The sequence below is a fragment of the Vulpes vulpes genome, chromosome 8, assembly GCF_048418805.1.
Source record: "Vulpes vulpes isolate BD-2025 chromosome 8, VulVul3, whole genome shotgun sequence".
NCBI lineage: Eukaryota > Metazoa > Chordata > Mammalia > Carnivora > Canidae > Vulpes > Vulpes vulpes.
In genome coordinates, this window is record NC_132787.1 from 70,649,941 (window position 1) to 70,674,922 (window position 24,982).

Here is a 24,982-nt window from a genome sequence, read left to right on the forward strand (position 1 = left end):
CAAAAAGAAAGTAGTAATAAAGATAAGAAGCTCTGTAACAGAAGGATAAAAATATTTTCCTTTTTTGATATTTTTCCTTGGGGCCTATGACAAAGATTAGCAAAACATCTTGTAACAAAAAGCAGTCATTGTTTAATCATGTTTTGAATAATTAAACTGCTTTTTCAAGTTTTATATGTTTTGAGGGAAACAGCTTTTATGAAACTTTCATAAGAGTACTTAAGTGTGTGAACCTTTAGGATTAATCGACTCAAGATTTATTAAATACCTATTAAAAGCCAATCATTATACCAGTTAATAGAAACACAATGACAGAAGAAGCCACAGTCTTTGCACTTGATAAGTATTCAAATAGCAAGAGGAGAATAATAGCTGACTTTTTTAAATGTGAAATTTATCCTAGAGAAAAAAATAATATGCTATGTTACCACAAGAGGAACCATAATTGGAGCAGGGCTATACAATGACTTGAAAAGGAGGACCTTGAAGGATAAGTAGGATCTCAAAATAGGAATGATAGTCTAAGGGATGGGTAACAAAGTTCAAGTATTGGAGTTGTATGTGAACTATTGGATGAGATGTGTTAATGGCCAGAGATAAAAATAGTGAAGTAAGCAGAGGTTGGGCAGTTCATGAAAAATTATTGTAATCCAAAAAAGAGGTTTGATTTTATCCTATTAAAGCTAAGTATTTGTTAACTTATCTTAGTCCTAGAATTCATATACTCCAAATAGCATTTTAGAAGGATTATTTGCAAAACCATATTGAGGATGCTTAAGGAAGACACCAGAGGCAGAGGAGCAAGTTATCAAAGCTATTGCATCACTGTGGGGCCTGCAGTTTGTGATTTACTGGGGAGGTGAAGAAGAGTGGATGGAATCTTAGAAAACAAAGAAGTTAAAGTCAGCAATTTTGCTTGCTTAGTTTCTTACTTTGTTTTTGTTTTTATCTTTCTACCTTTTATAGGGAACAAAATGACCTTGTTCTTTTCATAAATAAAAACTAATGGGTATATCATGTCTATTGCTTATTTTGACCAACATCACTGATAGTCAAATCCCCACCAACATCTACAAAATTATTTTTAACAATAATTTAAAATACGATATTTAGGATTCTGTGATTTTTTTCCCAAAAACTATATCATAAACATTACAAAACATAGCTCTACTTTACTAAATAAATCATATTAACAAAAACTGGATTGGTTTATAGCAGTCTTAACATCCAAGTAACTCAATTTCATAGATCTTTCATTAATAAAAATAATTGGGATAAGAAAACCAATAGAACATGTGTTTGTTGTATATTATTTAAAAATAAATAACAGTGTTATCTTTAACATACATACAGTGTGTGCTATAAAACTATGTGCTGTTTATGGCAGGCAATATGTCAGCCTCTGCCTTTCTTCCACTAGTTGATAAACTTCAAAATCAGGCACAAAAGACAGATTTTATACATTTCCATGTAAAAGATCATTTCACTGATATTGCATCTTGGCTGAAGATGCCATCATCTTATTTTTGATATTGTTTTTTGAAATCCAAAAATATGCCAATTTCATATATATTTGTGTATGTATATGTATACATTTGGTTCTCCCAAATGTATATATATTAAAAAACTTGAAATAAAAAATGAGCCATATGTAGGAGATTTTGATTCTTCATTTACTATATTAATTGTCTACTTCAAATGTCTCTAAAATTAGAAAAGACACTGAATATGAACCCCCAAAAGCCTCATTTAAAAACAATTTGAATTGCCATAATTATCATAAATCACTCTAATAGGGTAATTTTCTATCAGTTTTGACACCATTCACATTTGAGTTCACTGGGGCGTTTTCTAAATAAAACATAACCTTTCATTCTGAGATAATGCCGTGTGCCTCTTCTGCATTTTGACTCAAACGGGTGTCAACGTATAATCCTAAACTGAATGAATAAAACAGTTCATAATTATTTCCTAATTAAATTCATAGTTAGCTATCAAAATAATCTTCAGCATATTATTAAAAAATTCTATCACTATATTATGACTAATCAGATGCTGTAGCCATGTTACGGTGAGAACTTTAGGGTACCTCTGAGCCTAAGTTTATCTCTAGGTTACTTAACTCAGATGGTTACTGAAGCAAATGCAAAATTCAAATTTCTGGAGCTCAGATAGTTTTGTTTCATTTTGCAAGTTAATCACTAAATTCATCTTTAAAAGTATCTGCCACTATTTTAAGCCCTGTCTTTATTAATTCAAACTCTTAAACTCATAAAGGAAGACCATCCCTAACTGAAGGTCCATAATCTAGTTAAAATGATAATACATTATGAACATAAAAACCACCTTCCCGTGCTTTACTGTAAATGGAAAATTAATTCCTTTTAGTTGTAAGCAAAGTGCCAGATAACCTTAGTAGTTTCAGAGACCTTGTAGTTTATCTAGATTCAGAGGTTTCTCAAATCCCATATATACATCTTCCTCAAGCAGTAAGCTCTTCTATTTGAAACACTTCTGGAAACTTCACTTTTACCTCATTCATACCCCAGACTGCTTATTATCAATAAATAGGAATTGAAGGCAATGCCAGGTAAATGAAAATGAAACAGATCAAAGTAAAACCATGGGTGCAGGGTAGAAAATATAAACTCTCATTGAAACAATGAGATCCAAGCAAGACAAAGTATTGGTATTAGCTTGGAAATAGGTATTTTGGCAAAAATTTCTAATGCAGTCTCCTATTTCTCTCATTAGCAGGAACAACCCAGAAGTTTCCCCATCACTGTAAATAACATGTTTCAAATGAACCCTATTAGTATTATGTCCTATTTCACCTCCCTGTTGAGTGATTTGGTGACTTGTTACTTTATCCTTACCATAGGTTTTCTTTGCTAACTTGTGAGGTTACTTAGAGGCTTGTAAACTTTGAAGGAAAGGAATTAATAATGAAATTTAGAAACAATAACATAATCCTCTTTATACTCCTGTATTTTGAGTTTGGATCTGAATGAGATCCCCAAAGAGTCCTGACACTCAGTCCATTGCTGGAATACTCATGAATGGCTTATCCTTACGGGAAGATGATAGAATATTCCAGTATCATCTGAAGGTCTCCAAAATGACCCTGAATCCAAAAGCAATCTGAGCATAATTGTGTGGGGTGATGATTCTAACAAAGTTCAAAATCTGGCTCAACCACTCCATAATTTTGCTACATAGGATACATAATATTCTCTTGGAGCCTCAATTTTCCATCTATAAAATAATTATGTTATTTAATTTTGTATACAGCAAATGATAGAAAATGTGTGAAATTACTAACTATAAAAAGAACTATAATATCAGTAGTAGTAGTAGTAGTAGTAAAAAAGGAAAGAAGAAAGAAAGAAAGAAAGAAAGAAAGAAAGAAAGAAAGAAAGAGAAAGAAAGAAAGAAAGAAAGAAAGAAAGAAAGAAAGAAAGAAAGAAAGAAAGAAAGAAAAGAAAAGAAATTGAAGATTTTTGTTCTGAAAGGAGGCTATTCAAAGCTAAGCTTTGTTTAACCTGGTATTGACAGTCCAGTGCCTCTTGCTCTAATTTCACCTACGATTTACAGCATTTTAATTACTTCTGCTCTTCCCATGGACAACCTCTGGAGACAATCATTCTAACTGTAGCTTCTTTGACCGGTGACTCCATCTTTGCACTGGTGCCTTTCTGTTCTAATATCACTTCTGGGAAGTTTGCCTCTTCTTCATAGTCCTGATAGGACTACCCTAAATCCTGCATTTTGCAGATTACTAAATAGCTCTCCTTGTCTTTCTATCTAAAATTGCAAAAGTCATTTTAGTATTTTCTTCTGTATCATTCTTTGTACCCAGTCTTTTGACAGCTTTCCTTTCTAATTCAGGAAGTCCATTTCCTTTATCTCTTACCAGTGCTTGGGTGCCTACTCCTGTCACCCCTGGATTACTAGGCTAGGTTTTTAAGTAATGTTGTTATTGCTGCCTTCTTACCTTTCGACTTCATATTCCTCAATTCCAAAATATTTGTTTTTAAAATGCGAATTTAATGACAACCTCTGTTTGAGGTTTTTTTTTTGGGGGGGGGGTGAGTATATACTTGCTTCGAAATACATTTTTCATTGGCTTTGGTTTCACTGTTATTGTTATGATTGTTGCAATTTCAACTCTTTTTTTTTAATTTTTATTTTTTTTATTTATGATAGTCACAGAGAGAGAGAGAGAGAGAGGCAGAGACACAGGCAGAGGGAGAAGCAGGCTCCATGCACCGGGAGCCCGATGTGGGACTCGAACCCGGGTCTCCAGGATCGCGCCCTGGGCCAAAGGCAGGCGCCAAACCGCTGCGCCACCCAGGGATCCCGATTGTTGCAATTTCAAATCAAGCCCACTTAAAAACATAAAACACTAAAGTAGAGGCCAAAGAAGAAGTCTCCCCACAATTTGTATTACTGTCAAACTCTTTAAAGGTAATCACTCTTAAGAGTTTTCCATGAATCTCTCTAAAGAGATTCTAAGGATTAGATTATCAAGTGAAACTCGGTAGAATCAGAGATCCTATCCAGTATAAAGCTTTTTAAATAATGTCAAAATGCTCATAATTCTGAGCTGAGGCACAAGTGAATCTTGAAGAAACTAGGACAGCAGAAGTTGCTCCCAAATTGGGTTTTTATACCATATTTTTGTGGTCTGGCCCATTTATAATATATTTAGACAAATTATTTACCCAAAAGGCAATGGCTATAGTTATGAAGCATCACCAGTTTATTCTCTGACAGTAATATAACGTGTTGCATTTTTCAGTATTAATACAAAATACATGCTATTTTTCAGTTTGCATTGTTATTAAAATTACTATACATGTTTTATTTATATCTAATTATTATGAGTGGATTCCCAATACTTTTTAAAGAACATACTCTAATTTGTTTCTCTTCTTATGCTGATGGATTTTTAGTTTTATTTTGATACTACAATAATACTAAGATTTGTTGGATTTTGACATACTTTTCAGATTTATAAAAATATATCTGAAGAAATGGTATTTTTGAAGGAATATTAAGAGGGTTGTACATTTAAGTTTTGACAGATATAGTAAAATTAAAATTGAAAACATATTTCAAATTAATCTGTCATTGTGTGAGTACATATTTCACTTTAACAGTTGACATTATTTTTAATATTTTTAATCTTTGTTAATTTTGAGTAAAGAGTATTTTTTTTTTCACCAGGTGTGTGGTGATATCTCATTGTGATTTTAATTTGTATTTCCCTGATGATGAGTGATGTAGAGCATCTTTCCCTGTGTCTATTAGCTATCTGTATGTTTTCTTTGGAAAAATGACTGCTTAGGTTGCTCATTTTCTAATCAGATTATTTGTCTTAAAGTACTATTTCATAATTTCCATATGTGTTTTATTCATTTAACAGAAATTTTTTGAGTGCTTATAAGTTGCTAGGCACCTTTTTTTGATTGTGGTACAGTGGTAATCAAAATATCAAATCCCAATGAAGTGTCAGGGAATAGAAAGACAATAAACAAATACAATGAAATAGAATGGAAACTAGTGATAAGTTCTGTATAAATGCTCCACAGGGAAAAATAAAGCAATTTAGATGGAAAGAAGATTGTGTCATGCTCTTTTAAATGGATTGAGAAGAACCTCTCTGAGCAGGTAATATTTAAGTAAAAACCTTAAAATTTTTAATCTTGAGGTATATTTCAATGACCACTAAGAATTCACATTGCTTTAGTTATGTTTAAAATTTAATACCTTTCAACATGTTTCTTCATGTTTGATTCTCTGTGAAATGATTGTTTAGAACATTGATTATTCTTTTTTTTATTATTATTTATTTATGATAGTCATACAGAGAGAGAGAGAGGCAGAGACATAGGCAGAGGGAGAAGCAGGCTCCATGCACCAGGAGTCCGATGTGGGATTCGATCCCGGGTCTCCAGGATCGCGCCCTGGGCCAAAGGCAGGCGCCAAACCACTGCACCACCCAGGGATCCCAGAACATTGATTATTCTTCTGTTGGGTGATGTATTTTATTATAAATTTTATTACTTCCTCTTTTATCAGAAATCAGGATGCCATTTTATATAGTCTGAAAAGTATATAAGGGTCTTTGATTCCCCAGATTTTGTCTCATTCCTGCCAAACTCTGACATGTGTATTATACAAAAATTACATGGAACTTCTAACTCTCTACCTCTGTCATTTTTTTCTACATACAGACATCCCTTAACACATAGTCTTTTATCTCCTCAGCAATGAAGCCATCCTTAAATTACCATGAAGGAGATGGCTCCCTTCCCCTCTAACCTCCCAATATCTTATCCTTATTTCTATTGTATTTATCACACTTTATTGTAATCCTATCTTCATTTCTAAATAAACACTCTCTTCTGACTTTTCATTCATTTTCTTACCAACATCTATTACAGTGTCTGATGCTTAGTAGGTTTTCAATAAACTTGTTCTAATAGATAGGTAACTGAATAAATGCATCATTAATGTCTAGAAGATAGAGTAACCATAGCTGAAATATTCACTTGCAGCATGTGAATTCATCACTTTGTGTCTTCCACGTATGAGAAACATACTGTAGTCAGATAGAAGGAGCTGCTTTTTAGTCTTCTTCAATTAGTATTGGACTCTTAACTACTAAATAAGATCATTCACGTTTATCTGATGGTGTTGATTTGAGACATTTATTACTATGTCAATTTTGTTCCTTGTTCCAGGTTCCTTATTCCAGGTTCCTTCTTTTCTCTCTTGTTCTGCTCTTTGATGGAAATTTAACTAACCATTTCTACTATCTTTGTACATTGTTTCCGAATGCAGTAAGAGAAAGAGAAGTTGGAAGAAGTCCCTGAAGGTCATTGGTATGTTCTCAACCCAGGACCATAGACTTGCAGCATCAGCATAATGAGAGCTGCTGCTTTCAAATACACTTTGAGGTGATCATTTTCCATTGATGTATGCCCTAGATTTAGAATATGATTTGAATCTCAACCAAAGTCTTTAAGTTTGGACATGAAAGCATCAGAAGGCCTCCAGCCATGCACGATCAGGAAAGTTGGGTCTTTAAGTACTCAGGAAGTGTCCAGGATTTCAGTCACAGAAGGAAACTTGTCATACGAATGCTAGTTTGCAGAAAGTTCGTCAGGAAATCACCATATACTTTGTACATCATGTGTAATGATAGGCAATAGCCTATCACAAATACACTTTTGGTTCATAGAGATGTTTTCCACAGATATTTGTTTAGTAAAAAAATAACTGGATACGTGGGGAATAGAAGCAAATCAAGGTATCCAACAGATTGAGACAGTTAGAACACATGAAGTAGACAAGCTACTAATCATAGGGAGCCTTCAGTGAAATGGAGATTGCAAAGCCAGGTAAGTGACTGGGATATTCAAAAGTCCAATTAAAAAGAAATTAGTATGTATGTAACTGCTGTGACACTTACAGTCCACAACCTACGGTTACAACCCACCAGATGTCTCACCTTTACATGAGAAAACAAATGTGTAGCCATCAAAAAAACCAGCAAAATGAGATTGTACTGGGGAAAGGGATAAACAATCTTTAGCTAGCAGGGTATCCTGGTAGAAATGGACAAATAGTTTATATAAAGCAGTCAGAGTGTCAAGAGGAGGATAATACCTAAGACTAGTACAAGGTCTCCAACACACATTCTTCCTAATATACTCTTCTGCACAGGAAAAATACTTTGAGATATTTTCTGCTTTCAGAAATGTAGAAACTGAGCCAAAGTATGTTATTAAATATTCAAACTTCAAACTACTTAAGAGTACATTGCAATTTATATAAATCAGTATATCTCTCAGGCAGATGAAATGTGACTTATTTGTTGAAGTTTTTCAGACTTTTTTGTGACTCGTGACCATTCACTTATTTCAGATCACCTCCAACTCCTGTTTTTGGAATGAATAATATATACAGGAGAATTTATTCAAATTTATCAGTTTTCCACATAGAAAGAAACAATTAATTAAGATAATGTGAAGTAAGATGCAGATGGCGACTGTGGATATAAGTCAGTTGTTCATGTAAAAAGTTATTGCTAATAAAGGTTAATGGTAATTGCTATATAATTTAACCCAGTGGTTTGGCATAGTACTTAAGGCCAGAAATAAGGAAATAAAATATCATAATTTTTAAAGGAAAGTTTTTACAATTTGTCTTGAGAGTTAGATCAATTCCTAAATGTATTGCATGCCAAATCATAAATTTGTACACCATTCTGCTTTAAATAATCTTGTCTGGAATGATAAAAGAAGGAAAAGGATCAATCTGTAGGGTCGAATTCATTTTATAGAAGATTCTTCAGTGTATTACTACACTCAGCTTGAATTCTAGAGAGTGGGAGAGGCTGGTCATTATCAAGTTCTTTTGGTGGGAGAAAATATGGAGTGAAGTATATTTTTGCACCAAAGAAAGGGATACAACCCATAAAATACAGGAAAATTTAACGAAGTGGGAAAATTTAACAATGTTATATTCTAAGGCAAGACATTTTGGATTTTATTATTCTGGAATATGAAAATTAGTACAGTCTAAGACTTATATCCCTATGTTTTAAAGTATTATTTTAAAATCTAAGATTTTTATTAAGTATTCAGATTTTTAGAGGTAGGCTTTTAAGGGTTGAAAGATCTGTGTCGTTTTTTTCCTCTCTTTTTCTCTTTCTCTATCATTTGATTTATGTTATGGTTTTTACATTTAAAAATAATAAACCACTGAAGTGTTTCAGAGATCAGAATGAGGTCAAGTTGTGGACATAGAGAATATGTTCATTATAGCTGGCTCTAAGGTCTGAATTTAGGAGAGAGGTGGATAAGGAGAACATACATTTTTTACTTCCAAAGATTTTTTTTCCTGAAGCCTAGCAAAGGAACAAAGAAAAATATTTATGGCAAATTCTCAAAGAATAAAGATGTTACTTTGGGCTACATTTCCCTTTAGACACAGATCTAGTTAAAAAGAAAAAAAAGTTAGGTATAATGCAAATGGTGAGGGAATCCAAAATTTAAAATATTTATTTAAAAATATTGGCCCCCAAATCTATTTTAAATATGATTTATTGTTTTCAGCTTTATTTTAAATATAGCTTCTAGTATGTCTGAAATTAATTACCAGTGTCAGTGGCATGTCTTTGCTCCTTAATATCAAAGGAATCACAAGTTCATACCACCAAATTGCAATTATTTTGTCATCGTGATATTTGGAAAAGGGAATGGATTAAGGCACCTGGGTGGCACAGTCAGTTAAGAGTCCACTTTTGATCTCAGCTTCAGTCATGATCTCAGGGTCCTGAGATTGAGCCCCATCTTGGGCTCCACACTGGGCATGGAGCCTGCTTGAGATTGTCTTTCCCTCTCCCTCTGTGCCCTTTAGCTCTTGGGCTCTTTAGCTCTCGCTCTCTCCTTCTCTCGCTCTCCCTCTCATTTTGGCTCTAAAATAAATATCTTTTTAAAAAAGGAAAGATAGGGATCCCTGGGTGGCGCAGCGGTTTGGTGCCTGCCTTTGGCCCAGGGCGCGGTTCTGGAGACCTGAGATCGAATCCCATGTCGGGCTCCCGGTGCATGGAGCCTGCTTCTCCCTCTGCCTGTGTCTCTGCCTCTCTCTCTCTTTCTTTCTCTCTCTCTCTCTCTGTGACTATCATAAATAAATAAAAAAATTTTAAAAAAGGAAAGGTAATGGATTTAAAAAGTGAGAACACGTAGAGATATACATTCACCTTTGATTCTGGGTGACTCTCTATCCCTCACTATACTCTTTTCACCTGTGAAAGAAACATACTTTTTAAGAAATTTTGAAAAAAATTTAGAAAATAAGTTGTTTGTAATTAGTGTGTGTATTTGAATGACTTTCCTCCCATATAATCAAGGGATGAATTATTCTTCGCCTTAAAACCCAGACTACAATTTTTAAAGACTCCTAAATCTATAGCTTCAAATCCTCTTGGACACTTTCCCTGTGATAAAATATCTGATGCTTCTGGAAAACAATCTTTCACAAAGCACATTTTTACTGGGACCTCACTTGAAGAATCAAAAAATCTAAAATAAAGCTATAAAAAAATGTAGGTTTAACAACAACAGCTGCTACATACCACAGACATTTAAAGCAGGAGTGTATAGAAAATGAGTCAGACAAGGCTTGACAATTGGAGCCCATATAAAAATAGTTTTAGAGAGCAACAGTTTTTGTTTTACCCTGATTGCCAGAGGCAGTGAGTATTTGAGACACTGCAATAGAGAGATTAGTCCTGTTTGCTTTTACTATTTGAAATTTCTCCAATTATATTTCAAAAATAACATTGAAAGCATTGAGCAAGCATGTTCAACAAAACATTTGTTGCTTTATCCTAATTTTGTCTTTCATTTTCTGTTGCAATTACTCTGAGAGAAATTAATACACTTAAGATGTAGAAGAATAAAGATTACTGACAAATTATCAAGCAAACATGAAAAGTCATATCACAAGATTGATTTTAACTCTTTAAAAATATTCATTCATCATCCAATGACAAAAGTTATCTAGGTTAGAACTTAGAATAATTAAAATATTGTTTTGTTGATAAGTTAATAAATATACATTAACTATCCAAAACTCATTTTTGATAATGTTTAATAATTTAATATAGCTTTTTATAATTAGATATTGAGATGAGGGAGATTTTTCTTGTGCCCAGATAGATTTTTTTAAAGATTTTATTTACTTTCTTACTTTAGAGAAAGAGAATGCTAGCAGATAGAAGAGCAGAAAGAGAGGGAGGGAATCTCAAGCAGACTCCTTGTGGAGTGCAGAGCTCAAAGTGGGCCTGCATCTCACAACCCTGAGATCATGACCTGAGCCAAAAGCGAAATCCAGACTCTAACTGAGCCACCCAGGTTCTCCTAGATCAAGAAATTTTTAAGATCAATATTATATTCATGTTTTTTCATGAATTCAAGAGAATTTCCTCATATAGAGCAAGCCCAGAACTTCTACTTCTGGCACTGTGTCTAAGTAGGTAATATATTTTTTAAAATTTTTATTTATTTACGATAGTTACAGAGAGAGAGAGAGGCAGAGACACAGGCAGAGGCAGAAGCAGGCTCCATGCACCGGGAGCCCTATGTGGGATTCGATCCCGGGTTTCCGGGATTGCGCCCTGGGCCAAAGGCAGGCGCCAAACCGTTGCGCCACCCAGGGATCCCATAAGTAGGTAATATTATTTATTCTTTGGCAGTATGAAACTTTGATTCTAGTGAGATAATTTTCAGAAAATTAAGACATGGCTTTCTTCAAATATAGACTGAATATGCATTGATGATGTTATTCAATACATTAATTAAAGAGAGAACTAGTAAGTTAATACAACTGGCTTAAGGAAACATTTGAAGAATAGAATTTTATATAGTTAGTTAAGTAAAGAAATGCTGAAGTGAAATTGCTAATAGCAAAAATATTTACCATTTCATAGGACCAAAACTCTGTAACCTTTGTGGTTATCTTTTTCATCAGATAGAAACATACAAATTAACATGTAATCTTTTACTTTAGGATTCTAACAGAAAAATTGAAATGCAGGATCAGATTCACATGTATTATCCTGAATGATTAAGTATGCCTGAGTGATAATGTTAAAAAAATGACATTAAAAGGACATGCAGGTATCCTTATGCTTCTGTTCCAACTTTTAGATTGCATAAATATCTAATGTAGTTAAATGGTCATATAAAGAAATGAACACACTTCTGCCCACTTTTAAAATCATCATTTGGACCACACAAAAGACTAGAAAGTGGAATGGTGCTTTAGAGACAGATGTAACCTTTGTAGGCAATGGAATGTCATCAGATACTCCCAAGCTGGAGAAGGAGAGTGACATTTCTAAGTCTCTTAAAGATTTTTGGTAGAATCAAGGGATTTAAAAGGATTAGAAGAAAATTTCATGTATATTCTCCAGTAGTTCAGGAAATTAATGATTGAAACAGAGACCAAAGACAATGGTTCTCAAAAGTTTCGTGTTCATGACATACTCCAAACCTTGTCATACGAATTACTTAAACACTTTTTTAAAAATGTACAAATAATGAGTTGTCCAAAAAATCTCTTATTAAATGTTCTTATTAAAAGCTCTCAAAATTTATGTTAATCTATTATTAATGTATTATTAAAATGTTCACCACTAATACCTTTAATAATAGATTAACATAAACTCTTTTGAGAACTTTTTAAAATACATAATCAGAAGATTTTGTAATTAAATATATAGAGAAGTAAAGGAGAAATTAGGGATATTTCTGAGGCTAACTGAATGAGGCAGTATCAACTGAAAAGATGGTTTTAGTGAGGATAGATTTTCATTTACAATAAAGCATCCCTGATAAGAGTTCCATATCAAAACTTTTCACTGATTGTTAAACAAATGAAAACAGCCTTTGTAAACAAACTACATGTAACTTTTTGTCCATCTGTCTATTTATCCCAAAATTATGTAAAGAAATATATCAGCTTAATAAAATACAGTGAACTCACCTGAATAATGTATAGCTTCATATGTGAATCAGTCCCTCAGACAAACTACAATAGCGATAACTTTTGAAATAATTATACATTCTGAAGGATATAACAAAGTACAGTGAACTATAATTATTTGGTGAAAATTGGCAGAACGTACAGATCACAAAAACATCAACAAATGTACAAAATTTCATTTGTGAAGTAAAAAAATTTAAAAATCACAATAAAAAGACTTGTAAGAAAATACATACTCTTTAACAAAAAAGAAAACACATACTCTTGCATATTACACTTAGTCTTTGTCCAACAGTAATAATTTAATGTACACTAGACATTGATATATTTACCTCTACATACCTGGAGGGTGACTAATTTTCTTAAAATTTTTACTCTTACCAAGCAAGGAAAGGCCAATAAGACATGTAAAAAGGCATTTCACAGATTCTAATCACACTAACTCCTTACTTTCTTCTAAAAGGCATCCTGAATAACCTTGAGAAAAATAAAATGAGATATTTTTTTTTAGAAAACTATTTTAATTTTATGTAAAGTATTGAGAGATTTGAGGAAAGCTAGTAATCAAACACAATTCAGTTCAAGTGTCTGGATTGTTCGTGGTCTAAATGGCAAGGCTATTTTTGTAATCAGTCATCTAAAGGAATATTCATGCCATTAAGAATCTTCTTGCATAATACTTTTTCAAAAATACAATTTTGATCTGGACATCGGATTGATTCTCTACACAGAGCCTGCTTGCCTGTAGACAAATACCTCTTGTTCAGATTTGTTCTAATGTTTTAAAAATGCAACTACTGTTGGTATTTTGCTGCAAATCAGCTTCACAGTACAAAATAGCTTTAAAATCTTTCTTGCCATAGGAAGAAATTATATGTGGTTTCTGTTTTGTTGGATTTTCCCCAAATATGAAATGCTTGCAATTGTTTATTTAACACATGCCAAAAGATAACAATGAGAAGAAAACATATTAACAGAAGCTTATGGGGAATAGACAGGGATTAGAAAAAGTTATTTTTGAGTTAAAGTTTGACAATTCCTGAAATGAAGTCGAATTCCTTCTGAAGATACATTCTATAATTCAAAATGATAATCAATAAAGTTTCAAATATTATACTTTACAATGAAATGACTTCATTTATTTTTTTGAAATGACTTTAAAATGCCAATATATTGAGAAAAAGTGAGTAGTGCATTATATATCTATGCAATTGTTTGTGTGACAGGAGTATCAATAAAATTTGCTGTGCTTCTATTTGGTTGAATAGCATTCAATAAACCATGTCGGTAAACAAGTGTATAAAATAAATAGGTCTCATCTTTATAGATTGATAGTGCATGTCAAGACTTTCATGCTGAAAACTAAATTTTAATTTATTCCTTCAGACTATCCAAAAGGCAAAAGTATATTTGAAACATCTTACTATAGGTTTGAGAAGCACTAGAAAACTTATTTTCTAGTGATACCAAGTAACAGCTGAAGGGATTATCTTCCGCTTTCATTAGTTATTGGGCCCAACTTGGCTCCAACTTATTCTCATTTTTGCATTCTCTTACCTGAACAATAATGCTGATAGATTTTTTTCTTCCATAACCTCTCCTTGAACAACTGGGAAGGCACTGTTTTATTATTTTTATTTTTTCCAGTTTTATTGAGGTATAACTGACAAATAAAAAATTTATGTTTAGGTTGTACAATTTAATATTTTGATATACATGTGCACTATGAAATAATCACCACAATCAATTCAGTTAACATATCCATCACCTCGCATAGTTACCACTTCCTTTTTTGTTTCTTTTAATTCTGTGTGATGAGAACTCTTGATGTCTACTCTCAGCAAATTTCAAATATACGGTACAGTATTGCTAACTATGTCACATTGCTGTTTATTACATCTCCAGGATTTATTCAACTTGCATAACTGAAATTTTGAACCCCTATTTATTTACCAATATATCTGCCCCACCCCAAGCCATTGGCAACCACCATTCTACCCTCTGCATTTGTGAGTTGGACTGTTTTAGATTCCACATATAATTGATATCAGGAAGTACCTATCTTTCCTTGTGTGGCATATTTCACCTGGCATAATGGCCTCCCGGTATCTGGGAAACAACTTTATCACTGGATTCAAGTGCTGATGTGCAGTTTCTTTCACCTTTAGTCTTATATATGTCACTGACTTCCAAAGGTAATTAGATCAACAGCTTTTCCCACTATCCACTTCAGTATTGTTGTTTCATCTGTAACAATGGTTACATTCTTTTGTCAGAATCTGCATCTCATCCTGAGATTCCCTATTTGCTAAATGATCTCGTTTTCACTAGAAGACACTAAGGTTCACCCTTTATGCTGCAAATTCTATGGTGTTTTGATAAATGCATAGTGTCATGTATATAACATTAGAATATCGCGCAGAATAGTTTCACTGCCCCTAAAAATTTCCTGTGTTAAGTTGCCTGGATGGCTCAGTCAGTAATCATCTGACTCTTGATTTCGGCTCATATTATGATCTCAGGATGGTGAGATCAAGCTCCACATTCGCTCCACACTGGGTGTGAAGCCTGCTTGAAGGGGGAAAAAAAAAAGTCTCCTTTTCAGTCCTCCTCCCTTCCTCCAAACCTCTGGTGATAACTGAGAGATTTACTCTCTCTCGAGTTTTGCCTTTTCCAGAATGTCATATAGATGAAATGCTACAGTATGTAGCCTTTTCAGCCTCACTACTTCCATATAGTGATATGCATTTTTGTTCAGAATAAGATCTTTCTGGTGTTAAGTTTTTGTCTGAGTCTAAATCTGAAGGCAAAAGACTGCTATCCCAGCTCTGGAGTAGGCAGAGAAAACAAATTCTTGTTAATTCAGTCTTTTTTCCTCTATTCAGGTCTTCAGTAGATAGATGAGGCTCCCCAACCCTGGAGAGGGCAATCTGCTTTACCCAGTCTACCCATCACATGTCAGTCTCATCTGGAAACACCCTCATGAGCACACCCAGGATAGTATTAAAACAAGTATTCAGGTACCCCATGGCCCAATCAAATTTACACATAAAATTAAGCTTCCTGGATCTCTGATTTGGTACTTATCATTAATTGTGAAAAATTCTCAACTGTTATTTTAAATGTGTATTCTGTTTTGTTCCCACTTACTTTTTATTTTGCTGTTTCAATTATATGTATGTAACATCTTTTCAATTTGTCCTTCAGTTCCTTAATGTTCTGTTCTGGTTTTTTTCATACTTTTTTGGCCCTCTTTATTTCATTTTGGAAGTTTCTGTTGACATATTTAAGCTTACTGATTCTTTTTTTGGCCAGTCTACTAATGAGTTCATTTAAAGGCATTATTAATTTCTATTACAACAGCGTTTCTGACTTCCATCATTATTTTTTATTCTTAATTTCTATCTCTTTGCTTACATTATCCTTTTTTTCTATGTTGTTTTCTTTTCCACTGGAGTTCTTAACATATTAATAGTATTTATCTTAAATTTCCTGATAGTTCTCGTTAAGTGTCCCTAGCATTTTATTGCATCAGCAGTTTCTGTTCCATTTAAGCAGGTCTCCACTGTGCTTCTCTGACTTCACCTGTCTCCACTGATTTGGGGTTGGTGGTTTGCAGTGTGAACTCACTTCTCTGAAAGGTTAAAGAAAAATCATTAATTTTCAGTTTGTTCTGTGTTCCTCCTGCTGTAAAGATTAAACTTTCAACTTCTGAGCTCTTTATTTGCCAGACCTAAATCCAGAAGTGTCCTCAAATGTTTTCTGGGTTTTGTTCTGTGTTAAAACAACTAACTCAGGATGTTTTCTCAGGGTCCTTACAGCACAACCTTCTCTGTCTCTATTATGGATATTCTTTTAAAGAAAAGAATAATAAATGTCTGCAAGAGACTTCCACAACAGAATTTCCAAACTTTTATGATCTCACTCCTACCAAAAGAGGAAAATAAGTCCCCACAATTATCCGAAGCCACACTACCCATCCAGCATTATTTTATACCACTCACCTTCCAGTAATATCCTATGCACTAAACAATCAGACGACTCACAGTTTCTTAGGCTTTCTGTGAATTTTAATTATTGCTTGTCTTTGATCATGGTTGTTCAACACAACATAACTTACTATCCTTTCTTTTTCTTGGGCAACATTCATCTCAACTGTTTAGTCTAAATGCTTGTTCTCTCATCTTTATCAATACTTTTTTTCCCACACTCCAATAGGACCTGTATTTCCTTATGCCTCCTAATGCAAATACTTGTGTATCATCTCATCTAATTATAATTTATGTGGCTTGAGATCTATACCTGCTATTTTGTTTAGAAGAATGTTGAGCAAGGCAGGCACTCAGTAAATGCTTATGTGAAGAAATGAACAATATTATATATGAATAAAGAATGTAATTAAATGAATAAGCAGATAGTTGGTGAACACTTCAGAAATTTAGAGAATTCAATTATTTGGAGTATGGAGATAGGTGAAATCCTTCTGGTCTCTAGAGGATTTATCCTTAGAATGTAATATCCACACTTTGTGGTGATAATGCCATTTAATGCTCCTCTCTTCCAGGAACATATAGATAGACAAATATTTTGGTTTTAAGACTGATATTTATCTTAAGGTACATTATTCTATCTTTATAATCTTTTTTTAAATACCATTTTGAAGGGACAGGTATGGTATTAGTCTATGCCAGAGTAGCACACCCCATATTTAATTGTCTTAACGAGAACCAAGGTCTATTATTCTTCTCTTATATGAGCCTATCCTGGTGCTACCCAGAATTTTTGCTCATACATTCTCACCCTAGGGGTCCTGACTGACAGAGCACACACTAGCTAGAATATTGTGGTGACTACAGCAGAGAAAAAGAAGATATGGAGAGGCACACACCATTTTTTAAAGATTATTTTCCAAAGGCACAAATATCTTTTCTGGTTGTTTTGAGACTCAGGCAAGAAGAGTCATATAACTATCTAACTGAAATTGGGTAGAAAGGAATCAAATATTTTCCAAAAATAATACAATCTAATGTGGGTAAATAAAAAATCAGGAAAAAAATGTGCATGCCTTTTATAATAAAAGTAAACTAAATGGATGATTTCCTCAAGAGGATGTTTCTACATCAAAGGCAAAGAAATATAAATGTCTATATTAAAAAGGCACCACACCTGGCCCTCAAATAGAATTTTGTCAGTTGTTTATAATAACAAATGAATGTTTTCATTTTGTAAAACAGATGATGTTTTGGAAAGCTGCATTCATATTACACAAATGATTGTTTCTGATAAAAAAAGACTCTGATTGCCTTTAGGATAAGGACTGGAATGTAGAAAAAATAAAATTTTGCTGCAGTCTTTCATGGTTTACCCTATGCAGTACCAAATCAGTGTAGATAGTGGCATTTTATTTGCTTTTTCATCTGATTAGTCATAACCTGACTTATAATATAGAACTGTTTATATTTGCCTATAACACAGCAAAAAACCACGCATTTTAGTCCATAGAACTCTTAATTGTTAGACTTTAGTACACTTACACTATTGACGAAAGAGCTTCTTAAATTACTTACATGAGAAAAATAGCTATTGCAGAAAGAGGAGAAACATATTTGAGGACTTGTAGGTTAGAATCTATTTTGCTTATCAAGGCAATCGTAATTATTACCTCATTGCCTTATCTCCAGTATGTTTGCTTTCATTTCCTTCTCATATTTCCTTGAATGACGCAGGAAAACCTACTACATACCATACTTGTTCTACAAAAATACGGTGGTTTTGTACTCTGCTGAACTGCAGAATTTCAGTCCCGACTTTGTTGTTTCTTGCCAATTGCATGCTCTCTCCTACGTATCTATAGCCTTCCAGTTGAGTTCTGACCACATCTCAGACAGATGGCATAGTTGGTGACCATGACAGAACATTATTACTTATATTATTATTATTGTCATTATTATTATTATCCATGTTACCAAAACCATACCCCCTCTTCCCATCGAGTTTCTTGAATTTTCAATCATCAGACTTCTCTGCATTAAGAAAAATAAACTTTTCCCAAGTCTTTTTTTTTTTAGTTTTTAAAATGCAAAAATATTAGTTGACTATCTCAAGACTTACTAGCTCCTTATCATGAAAGAAATTTTTATCTTCATTTTGTTTTTTAAATTAATCCCTGAAGGCAAGCCCTTAGAAAAATGATCCAGGTTCCATTCCCATAGGTTAGAGCCCAAAGACAGGAGTGATGTGTCTTGGGTTTGACATACTGTCAGAAAAGTTTGACCAGGTGATACCTAAAGTTCCTGTACATGAAACATAAAAGTTGGGATTATACCTTTTAAGAAAAGGGAGGGGGGTGCTTGAGTGGCTAAGACAGTTAAGTGGCTGACTCTTGATTTTGGCTTAGGTCATGATCTCAGGGTCATGACATTGAGTACGTGCAGCACTGGGCTCCATGCTCAGTGGGGAGTCTGCTTGAGGAATCCATCTCTCCCTCTCCCTCTGCCTTTCCCTGCTCTAGCTCTTTCTCTCTCTCTTCTAAAATAAAGAAATCAATCCAAAAAAGAAGTAGGTATTATGTGAGCATCCTCACATGCTTGAGGGTAGTAACTTGCTTTGATTATATTCCCAATGTCTTTTACAAAGTAGGCATTTGATAAGGTAGGCATTTGTCCAAGGTAGCAACTTTATCTTTGGAAACTCAATCTTTTTATGTGTAAGTATATTCCATTCTCATGGACAAAATCCTAACACTCCTTCTATATTATTGGTATAGGAGGAAATGGAAAAACAAGTGGAGAACTAATGGAATAAATAGGAAATGCTTTGAAATGGATCTCTAACTGGCAACAAATATTTGGAAAATGTATCTCCAAAACTGTGTTATAAGGATGTGCAAGCTATATATTTAGGGGAATCTCTGAGTCTTTTTTATAGTAGAAAAATATTAAGTCAAAATAATATACCAAATAAATGGTAAAGGCTTTTATAAACATTTCTATTAATGGAAGGTTATAAGTGCATAAGACCAATGAACTAAGCATGTGTGCTTTGGAAGCCAATGCCCTTTTCTCCCAGTGGTGCACACTGGTAAATGATATTTTTTAATGATAAAATATAATACTCTTTGTTTTAAAAATGTAGATTTTTAAAATTAAGGTGTGGTGAGGTCAACAGATCAAGATGTCTCTTGATCTATTAAAAACAAGATGTCTCTTGTTTCTATTAAAAACATAGGATAGCTAATTGCTCAAAATTCCTAAGAGGAGAGGGGCACACGAAGACAGTTCTGGCTATACAAGAGAACAGCCAGATAGATCAAAGGCATAGAGAATGAAGTATACTTTGGAAGAACCACTATTGTGTTTTTCACAAGCAGATTAAGTAGGTTTAGGATTGTTTAATATGAATAATTTCAGTGTACCCCTAAGTGTTGGTATTGCCCATAGTTGTCTGATGCCTGCCTGGCCCATGGTGATGTGGATGGGGAATACTCTTCTGAAGTGTAAGAGTCCAATAAAGCAGGCAGGTGGATGTGGGCTATGGGCTCTGTATAGGTTAGTTTTCCTGTGAAAGGCTCACTCCTAGGTGAGTCATTTTTTAGATCTAAAAATCAGCTAATTCTGGGAGAGGCAGTCCCTGCCTAGTTGGCAAATCCCCTAGATTTCAAACATCAGATACAGAAACTAGAAAATATGGTTAGTATACGTATGCAAACATGAAGTGAGCATATATCAAAGATTCTATTCAATGTAGTATTGAAAGAGGAAACTAGTAAGGTAGCAAAGCTGGTTCGAAGAACATTTTAAGAACAATTTATGTAATCCATCAAAGAAGGCCTAAAAATAAGAATATGAAAATGAGAATAGAAGTTAGATATAGCATTGGCCAATATTTTAAAAAGAATAAAATAAAATCTTGAGGATAATTTATTCTAGAGGGAAGAAATCTACAAGTTAATATAGAACTTTATATTGACAAATCAGAGGCTAAATAGTAAAGTCAAACTCAGTTACATTCCCCTAGATAACTAAAATATTCTTAGATCACATCAAATTTGTCAATGCTTGACTTCAAAGGACACCAAATGTTTGTATTACTTCAAACTTTGAATAAGTTTTCTTAATCCATTTCTTTTATTGACATGCTTGCTTTAATAGTTTTTAGAATCCAAGGACAGAAATTTTAAAGTCTCTATTGATTCATTTGTTTCTTTCAGACTTTAAAACTATTTATCATTAAATTCTTTGTCATCTTTTGTTTTAAAAATGGCTCTCCTCCTTTTCTCCACTTTCAGTTTCATTATTCTAGTCTAGGCTGTTTTCATTACAGGGCTTTTATATTCAGTATAAAACTACCTTGCTTGTCCTTTCCTCCCATTTCCTCCTATTTCTAGGCTACCATTTGTATTATTTCTACTTAGTGTTTTCCTTGAGATGGTGCTTTGATGGAGTATCAGCTGGAAGAAATAATTTTAGATGGCCTTCAATTGTCAACCACTTCAAATTCTATCTTTTCCTTACATCTTTAAATTCCCTCTCACAGATGTATCCTTACTTAATACAAGCTTTTTTTTTTTTTTTTTTATTGTCTCCTCGTTTACTTTTAAAATGGTGCTTCCTGACAACTGGAAAGTTTTAATCTGTGAAATAAAACAAAACAAACAAAAATGCCGAATCTTCCTTCTCAGTGAAACAATTTTGGCATTTTAGAGTCATGTGGTATAGTGTCATTTTACCACACTTTTTGACGCCTCTTCCTTTGAGAATTGGGTTTAAGGTCCTTTCCTCCTTGCATCGAGGAGGGCTGTGATTTGACTGATTTGACAAATAGAATATGTCAGGAATGAGGCTGAATCAGAACTCTTAAAAGGCTCTGCCTTGTTCTGGAACCCTCAGTAGCTGGATGCTTTCTTTCTCTTGAGACATTCTCTCATGAGACCCAATTGATATAGAGAATCCTTGTGCGTCTTTTCTAGCAGAGATTTCTCTGAGCCCAATCTATGTGTCACTACAGCTCAGGTACCAGACATAGGAGTGAAGAAACCTCTGGATGATTCATACCATTAGCCATTTTAGTTTTCCCAGTTGAGGACTCAGACATTGTGGAACATAATCTTGTCTAAAAACCATGAGTATAGGGCAGCCCGGGTGGCTCAGTGGTGTAGCCCTGCCTTTGGCCGGGGCCTGATCCTGGAGACTCAGGATCGAGTCCCTTGTCAAGCTCCTTGCAGGGAGCCTGCTTCTCCCTCTGCCTGTGTTTCTGCCTCTCTCTCTCTCTCTCTGTCATCCATGAATAAATAAATAAAATATTTTTAAAAATAAAATAAAAAAACAAAAACCATGAGCATAAAAAATGGTATTGTTTTCCTACCACAAATTTTGGGATGATTTGTTATGTCACAGTAGATCACTGGAACAGTGGCAAACTGTGTGGCTGAGGCAGTACTTTATAAAAAAGAAAAAATGGGGTTCTGAGGATAAATTCTGGCTACAGAATTTTGGAAGAGAAGTAATATTCAAGATGGTTGTATATAGCTATGTGTTTTGGAGTACATAATACAAAACCAACTTTGTATCTCTTGCAAAATATTCCAATGCTCTTCCATTATTTTTTTGGAGCAGATGAATTCTGTGAATCGGAAAGTATTAATGTTAGTTAATTAATAATTAATAATGGCTGCATTTGTTACTTTCTATGAAGAGTTAAGATCCTTAAGAAACCCTTCCATATCAAAGAGTTGCATTGGACCTAGCTCTCTGTTAGTGTTTGATAAATAGGTGGTAGAAATGAATACCAGGCCATCTTTTTCCAAGAACTGGGAACCACTAACTAAACTTTACCTTGACCCTCATACTTCATATTTGCATTTTTTCCCCTTATCTCATGGACACCTAAAGTATCTATAGCCTATAAAGCCTCTGGCAACTACCAAAAAGCAGGGGTAGTCTCATTTCCAAACTGAGCTTTCTGCTACTAAATAAAGGAGTTTTTAACCTATCTTCTTGAGGTCTTTACTCTAGAATCAATGACATCTGAGTATTAATCAGCTTATCTTTCTGTAAATTCTGATAACTCATATTTTTCAACTGCTACAAATATCTTAATTCCCTGAATGTCCTTTAGTTAATTTAATATGAAAAATATGGAAATTCTTGTTACCTATCCTCACAGTGAGAGCGAGGATGTAATTCAGTGCTTATCCGGATATCTAAACTGTCCACATACTGATTACAGATAAAATCCTGAGAAATCTATTAAGGAAATTATATTTTAGTTTGATATTTGTTATCTCTGGCTTTCATGGGTATTATTGCCTGTGTCACTTCTTCCCCAAGATCTCTTTATGGCCTTTGCCATTTTAGGAAAACAGTGATTCCACTTCCTATGGCTTGCTTGAACTGCATTTGTTTACAGTCATGTCATGCTCATTTGCCAATTTGTCAATTGCATGCATGATAAAAATTTTAAATTTGAATGAGGAGGAGGGATTTGATGATTCTTATACCTTTCATTTAAGTCTTGGGAATCCCCATAGGATAACTTTATCAAAGAAATGAACAGAGAGGAAAAAAAAAAAGGCAAAATGGATATTTAACAAGCCCATTTGAGCTTTATTTCCCAAGTAATGATGTTGTTGCTAAGATAGGCAAGAAACCCTCTTAGGAAGTTTAGTAAATACATATGAGGAAACTTCTATTTCCCCACAAGGAAATGAGACATTTTGCTTGTAAAATCAAAATTATAATATCTTATAATGAACTATTACACAGGTGTAATTCCTTATGACAACAAAATTATAATTATAGGCGAACAGCTGGGTGCATTCTGACTTGGTTCATTGTTTTCATCTAAGAAATGTTTTAAGAAATAAAGGGGGAGTGCAGCCCAGGTGGCTCAGCGGTTTAGCGATGCCTTCAGCCCAGGGCGTGATCCTGGGGACCCGGGGTCGAGTCCCACGTCGGGCTCCCTGCATGGAGCCTGCTTCTCCCTCTGCCTGTGCCTCTGTGTCTCTCATGAATAAATAAATAAATCTTTAAAAAGAAATAAAGGGGGAAACATTGCTTTCTTTTTTCCTTTAGCATCTTGCTGTGTTTTTTTAAACCTCTTTCATTTTGTTTTCATGATCTGCTCTTCCTATACTGTATATTTTAAAATCAATAATACTCAAAAATATATGTAATGATGGGCATTTTTGCTAAAAGAAAATTGAACTAGAGAAACCTACAAACTAGGCTCTATCAATTAGTCAGGAAAAGAATAAAAACATAACAATTCATCACCCTGTTTGAAGCCAAATTATCTTATTTGTCAAATTCAGGAGGAAATATGAGACTGTAGTTTATAAAATTATTTTTGAAGCAGAACAAAAAAACACTATTCATGTGATTATCCGACATGTTTTTATGACTATGGAGACTCTGATTTTTATAAAGAAGTTTGTTGGTGCTCTAGCCTGGATTTTACCCCTTCCCCAAAAAATTCTTATGTGAATTTGAAACCCTTACCCTCTGCGTGACTATGTTAGAAATAGTCTTTTAGGAGCTGATCAAGGTTAATGAGGTTATTTAGAGTAGGGTCCTAATCTCAAAGAATTGGCAGCCTTATAAGAAGAGGAAAAGAGAGATCTCTTTCTGTTCACACGCAGCTGGGAAAGGCTATATAAGGACTCGCTCAGAAGGCAGCTGTCTGCAAGCCAGAAAACAAGCTCTTCCCAGAACCTGACCATGTTGGCACCCTGATCTTGGACTGCTAGCGTCTAGAACTGTGAGAAAATAAATTTCTATTTTTAAAACTGCCCAGTCTGTGGTATTTTTTTAATGGCAGCCCAAGTTGATACAGTGGGATTAATCAAAGTTTATGAGATTATTGAAATACTTGACCTATTTAAATTCCCTGTCAGGTTGATGGATGGATCCTGCCTCATTTCTTATCATCTCAGGCCTGAAACATATTCTTTTTCTAAGACAAAACTGCCGAAAAGTAAGTTTCACAAGCCCTTTTCCCACATTACAAAAAGATGCCTTACCTCTCTTTCCCGAGAAATTTTATCATGGTTGTTTGCCTCAGTATTTAAAAACATAACAGAGCTACTAAACAAAGGAAGACCTTTTAAGGCTTAATAAGTGTACCATAATAATTACTTTACCCATAACAGAGTATGCATCAGGTATGAATACGTACTCTTTTTTGGGTGAAGCAATTTGTGGATTTTTTTAATCTGATAAGTGATAAAATGAGGTGATGGGAGTGGGTACTGCATTTAGACTCCAGCAAGGGATACCATTCTCATAATAGTCTTGCTGTAGAGCAGGATTTCTTAGATTTCAATGTGAATACAGAGCCCTAGGTACCTTTCAAACTAGAAATTCTGACTTACTAGATGTGACCTGAATTTTTACATTTGTATCAAGCTCCTGTGGAAGCA